This window comes from Neurospora tetrasperma (genome assembly GCF_000213175.1).
Source record: "Neurospora tetrasperma FGSC 2508 unplaced genomic scaffold NEUTE1scaffold_81, whole genome shotgun sequence".
NCBI lineage: Eukaryota > Fungi > Ascomycota > Sordariomycetes > Sordariales > Sordariaceae > Neurospora > Neurospora tetrasperma.
The window spans coordinates 3,118,416-3,124,171 of NW_009799179.1; positions in this window are offsets into that span (position 1 = coordinate 3,118,416).

A 5,756-nucleotide genomic window follows, 5' to 3' on the forward strand; every position below is an offset into this window, starting at 1 on the left:
TATATTAATTACTATATCCTCGACCCTAATATTCTTACTATTTATACAATACTAGTTTCCCCCCCGCTAGAGTATATATATAGTTAATTAATACCCCTAGGGTATTACAATACTATATTATTACCGCCGTTATTTAAAAAGGAGTTTACAATTTATTTTAAGGAGAAGTTTAAATAAGTAATTAACCCGCTAGAGTAGTAAGTTAGAAAAGAAGGGAAATTCCTATATATATTAAAGCTAACGTTCGATTATTTATTTATCCCCTCAATATCTAACGAATGTGAGAGGGCATTTAGCTTAGCGAAGTAGGTATTGGGTATATAGAGAAACTATCTATAGTACGATACAATTAATAAGCTATTAAATTTAAAGATATAGAACCGTTTGGATAATTGATTTCCTTTATCTTTATTATAGTATTTTTCCCCGTATTTTTGTTGTATAATGGTGCCGATACGGCTAATAGAAGTGTGTAATTACTAGTATGCCGGGACGGAAAAATAGGTATCCGAGATTGTAATTGAAATGAGGGAAATGATTTTAGCTGTAAAATAAGGCAAATCGGGGGATTTGAAACAATTTGAGGCAAATCGACCGAAATATTTTATTTATTTAACTTATTCCGAACGCTGCACTATATTATATTAGGGTCTAATCTCTTATAATAGACGTTTAACCTTAGTTAGCCCCTATCCACTTCCCCGCCACCCTGTAGCATAGTCGTTTTGGACCTATAGGGCCAAATAGTATAATATTAGAATTACGTCTATATATAGTTTGGACGAAAGTACTTAATATATATAAGAAATATCCTATCTTAATATTAATACTTGATAATTATACTATTGTAAAAATTACAATCTCGACTAAACAAATCGTTTGAGGATAATACGAATAATATATCAATTTCTCTAAATTTTAATTTATATTTCTATAATACTTTTATTACTTACTAATACTATAGGGGTAGTTTTTATTGTACGTAGAATTATATTCCAAAGGATTGTATACTCTTTCTTTATAATTTTACGTTATATATATACAAAACTTTATATATATAATAGAAGGCTATAGATTTAATACTAATAAGATAATAGAGCTATTTTATTATATTACTAACTTTCGGTAGCTTAATATATTTCTACTTCCTAAATTAGCTCTCTAAAATTAGATTGCCTAGGGATTGCATTATATAGTATTTATTAATAATAAAGGTATATAATACTATTTTATTAATATAATTATTATTTATTTATTAAATTAGGGGTTATTTATAGGTTTAGATTAATATTATATAAAATTTAATTAAATTAAGTCTATTTATTATATTATTTACCAACGTAGTAATACAATTTTTATTATTTGTATAGGATATAGTAAGAGTATTATCTTCTAAATAGTATTTATTATTTTAGTTAATCAAATTACTATTTAAATTATACTATTTAATTAATTTAGTAAAGAATAGCGGAATACTATTACTAAATTTCCTAATACCTAACCTATTTTGATTAATTAATTTACTATAAAGGTAAGAACCTATTTACTCTTAATTTAAATTTAATAGGGGGGGTTTAAATTCCCCTCCTATTAAATTTAAATAGATATATGTTAATTATATACTAGTACCCTTACTTTTAATTAGATTTAGAGTCTAGAAACTATATATATATCCTCTTTAATTTAGAATAAACTATATATATAAGGTTTATAGAATTATTACGTACAATTTTATTTAATTAGCGTATTATATTTATTATTATAAACGAATTATAGATTATATTCCAATAGTGTACTTTTCGGATGCAATTTATAAATATTCATACTATTAAGACTATTATCCTATCTAATATTCTTTAATTCGAGTATATAGTTACTCTTATATATAAAGTACAATTATATATATATAAATATAGCGGTTTCCGTCCAAATAATTATAATTTAAATAATTTCTATATTATTTATATTTCTATCAACCGATTTAATATTATAATAGTATTCTAATTAATTCTACTAAGTACGTTTAAAAACTACCAGCGGTTTAAATTCGTCTTCGGTATAATAATACTAAGCGACCCCTAGCCTAAAATCTATTATATTCTAAAAACTATTATTTATATTAATAGTAAACTATTATTTTTCTTTATTCGGTTATATCTCTTATAATATTTTATAACCTCCGGCTATAAACCCTCTTATACTATAAAAGTAATTTGTAAATATAACGCCGATACCCGTCCTACGGATTAAAGGGTTATATATAAAGATTTTAAGTAGCCTAATTCTATATACCGGATAATATTTACTACTATTTCGCTTAATATAAATATAAATATTTTAAATATATATTACGTAGTATAATATAGCGTAATTAAATTAAATCACATTGCGGATTTAATTTAGCACTTCGGATATACTATCCGTACAGATCCTACTATATATAGTATAGGGATTTATTTTATCCTTTATTATTAGTTCGATTATTTTAATTAATTATATAAACCTATTATAGAGGAAATTATTACATATTCTAGTAGTAACGGGTTATATTATTATTTTACTATTTTAATATTTAAAGTTTAATACGTACTACTTCCTCCGTTTATTAATATTATATTGTAGTATATTACTTTAAATTTTATTTTAATTAAAGAATTAATTTAATTATTTAATCCAATAAATAAGGATATTTTTATTTCAAATAGAGACGATACTTTGGATAAAGAAAGTTTATTTAATAAAAAATCGTTAAAAGATAAAGATATTAGTATAATTATTAAATAAGTCCTATAGGAGTTAGGTATAAGCGATAGTAGTCGATAATTTTGTAATTAAAATAATATAAAAGAAATAGTACGTATTAAAGTTATAAAGAAGTATAAAGAAATATACAACTTTATTAACATATTGTACTTTAGGCTATATATTAAAAAATTACTATAAAAGCCTAAACTATACCCGACTTTTATACTTAAGGAATTATATAATTATATAATAGATTTTAATATTCAATACTTTAGTATTACTCTTATTATAGTCTATCCTTTGTAATACTATAATAAGTATTACCCCCCCCCTAAATTTCTTATTACCCATTTTAAGAAAGAAATTTAGAGTTATTTTTAAGTGCCTAATAAAGTTATTTAAGGTTAGCTTTATTTTAATTTAATTAGACTGCTTTGTAGTTACTATAATTAAAATTCTCTATTCTAATATCCTTAGGCTCTTTAATTTACTTAAGGAAATTTTTATATTCTTAAATCTTATATATATACTTGTATATAAATTTAGTAAATAGATATCTATATATATATTATAAAAATTCTTTATAGTTATTCTAAAATTCGAAGTATAAAAGTAGTTAGAGGATTATAGTAGTATATTAATTATAGAATATATATATATTATATTTATTATATTAGAAGCGTTTACTATTAATTTAGAATAGATTATTCGCAATTAAGTAAGCGCGGGAAAGAAGAGATTAATTAAAGTAGAAAAAGTATAGTATTTAAAAATAATTAGAAGTACGGGTAGTAATTCGAATATTACGGGTCTAACCTTATATACGGCTCCTCCCGCGGGTACGTATATAAGTATAGGCCTACCTATTAAAAGGGTAAAAATTAGTACTATATTATAAAAAAGGAAGAGGTAATTATAAGTATTAGGTATTTTAAAGTCCTAACGAATATTTAAGTGAAGTTTTTTATAATTTTATTTAAATCCTATAGGGGTAATTAAGGGATGGATATAATTAAATAAGAATTTTAAAACTTATTTTAAATTTGGATAAGAATTTTCAAATTTATTTTAAATTTAGAAGTATATATTCTTAGGGTATAAGAACCCCCTATTTTTCTAAAACCAATTTATCCTTCCTTCCTTTTATACATTAATTATACTTTCTTTTACCCCCCGTCGGATTTAGGTTTGGTTTTATAAATCGTTCTCATACCCTTATAAGATTTATATCCAGTTTTATAACTTATTATAATTCCTTTTTATTGGATTTAAATCCGGTTCTACGGGTTATCTTTATTAAAATCGGGTCTAATTTTAATTAGAGGTAATTTACTATCTTCTAATCGGATTTAAATTTAATTACAACTAAAGTAAAATATATTTCCTACCTCCCTTATTAATTAGTAAAAAGTATTCTTCTAACTTACTTAAATAGTTTTAGAAAAGACTAATACTATTAAACCGGTATATAATCCAAATTCCGACGAAAACGATATTTATTTCGACGGACGTAATATAAATACTTTATAATAATTGTATTATTTATTACTAGAGTAGTATAAATTCCCGGATTCCTTTAAAGTTAATAAAAAGTTATAAACTTTTTAAAAGGAATAGATTAGGAATATTTTATTTAAATATTATTATCCTTCTAATATAAGGGTATATAATATTAAAAAAGTATAGGAGGTAGTAAAAGGGTTTAATATAATATAGTAGGTTAAAAGCAATAATATTTTTAGGCAAATTTTAATTAATATAATACTTATAAGCAATATATATTAGAAGAGGTAGATAGAGAAAAAAGGGGAAATTATATTATTATTAGGGTAGATAATTATTTAGTAAATTAACTATAATATTTTCCTTACGAATAATTATATAATTAGTATCCTAGGGTATAGAAATATTAAGGTCCTAATTTAATATTTAGATTACAATTATAAGTATAACGCTCGTTTAAATCCTATAGGGGGATTTGAATAGAAATATAATATTCTCTATAGGATTTAAATTCGCTTTAAATATTTGTTTGCCCTAATAGGATTTAAATTTACTTCAGGTATTTACTAATTATATTATAATCTCTTTAATTTTTAGTCTATTAAAATATTTCAAATTATTTTAGGAATATAAAAAGGAATTATAATTTAATTTTATAACTAATTTATAGAGATAGTAGAAAATTATTATTCTTTATACTTCGGAGAATAAATTATATAGCTATATTCTTCGAACCTTTATATAAGTAGAAAATATTCTATTATATATTATAATTATGCGCTATAGCAATTTTATTAGGTTAGTATTTATATTTATAAAGAAGTATAATATAATATATAGCGAAGCGATTAACTTTACTATTTAATTTATTTACTTTCGTATATTTTAATTAAATATTAACGGCGGTAGTATATTCCAGTTTACAAAGGATTTAAACCTATTAATTAAATATATTTAGTTAGAGTATTTAACCAACAATTAATTTAAAGCTATAATATATTTCATTTAATTTTCCGAAGGATATAAATAGAATTATAAATATTCTATTAGTAATATTAATAGCCCTAATAATACTAAACCGACTTTATTCTTTATATTTAATATATAAAATATAGCGGGTTTAGTAGAAGGTAATACTTAAATTAATAGTAGTTTAGTATAAAACGTAATAAAATAAATCTATAATATTTTAAAAGAAATCCTATTTAAAGTTAATAATAATTTTACTATTAGTACCGATAGGTTTAATAAATAGTTAAATACTACTATTAATAAGCTTTTATAGTATACTATTATTTTAGAAAGATATATAGTTAATTTAATTTACTTTTAACTTTATTTATTAATTCTCTAGTAGTTGGGCGAAAAGAAAAATATTATTAAAGGGTTTAATATTAAATTCCTAAAATTTAATAAATATTTTAAAGGATAAGATATTCCAAAGATAGATAATAATTCGCTAAGGGCTACCGTTATACTCTTATATACTAAAAAGGTTTAACGGTTCG